We start from the raw sequence: 1,136 nt of genomic DNA, 5'->3' as shown, positions 1-1,136 counted from the left end.
CGACCCCCATCTTCAGGTACTGCATTGCTCCCCCCCGACCCGGCTCGCGCCCCCCACCCCGCCAGCTCTGAACATTGGGACGGGCCAAGGGCTGTGCGCAGGCGCGGTGAACGGTCGGTTGTGGACTTGAATCGGGACACCCCCCTGCATCTCTGTCCTGCAACCCACATCTTCAGGTACTGCATTGCTGCCCCCCGACCCAGCTCGCCGCCCCCAGCTCTGAACTTTGAGACTGGCCAAGGGCTGTGCACAGGCGCAGTGAACGGTGGGAGTGGACTTGAATCGGGACACAACTCTGCATCTCTGTCCTGCGACCCACATCTTCAGGTACTGCATTGCTCCCCCCCCGACCCGGTTCGCGCCCCCCTCCTGCCAGCTCTGAACTTTGGGACTTTCCATGGGTTGTGCGCAGGCGCAGTGAACGGTGGGAATGGATTTGAATCGGGACACACTGCAGCATCTCTGACCCGCGACCCGCATCTTCAGGTACTGCATTGCTGCCCCCCGACCCGGCTCAGAGCCCCCCTCCCCCGTCAGCTCTGAGCTTTGGGACTGGCCAAGGGCTGTGCGCAGGCGCAGTGAACGGTGGGAATGGACTTGAATCGGGACACACCCCTGCATCTCTGACCCGCGACCCCCATTTTCAGGTACTGCATTGCTCCCCCACGACAAGGCTGGCGCCCCCCCCCAGCTCTGAACTTTGGGACTGGCTAAGGGCTGTGCGCAGGCGCAGTGAACGGGGGGAGTGAACTTGAAGGGGGGAGTGAACTTGAATCGTGACACACCCCTGCATCTCTGACCCGCGATCCCCATCTTCAGGTACTGCATTGCTCTCCCCCCCCCCCCAGCTCTGAACTTTGGGACTGGCTAAGGGCTGTGCGCAGGCGCAGTGAACGGGGGGAGTGAACTTGACTGTGGGAGTGAACTTGAATCGTGACACACCCCTGCATCTCTGACCAACGACCCCCATCTTCAGGTACTGCATTGTTCCCACCCCAACCTGGCTCGCACCGCCCCCGCCAGCTCTGAACTTTGGGACTGGCCAAGGGCTGTGCGCAGGCGCAGTGAACGGTGGGAGTGCAATGAAATTTGGGAGTGGACTTGAATCGGGACACACCCCTGCATCTCTGACCCAC

The sequence above is a fragment of the Elephantulus edwardii genome, unplaced genomic scaffold (assembly GCF_000299155.1).
Source record: "Elephantulus edwardii isolate Elephantulus edwardi_28Jun2011 unplaced genomic scaffold, EleEdw1.0 scaffold00314, whole genome shotgun sequence".
NCBI classification, from domain to species: Eukaryota; Metazoa; Chordata; class Mammalia; order Macroscelidea; family Macroscelididae; genus Elephantulus; species Elephantulus edwardii.
The sequence above is the reverse complement of the archived record's forward strand: the minus strand, read 5'-3'. Positions refer to the sequence as shown.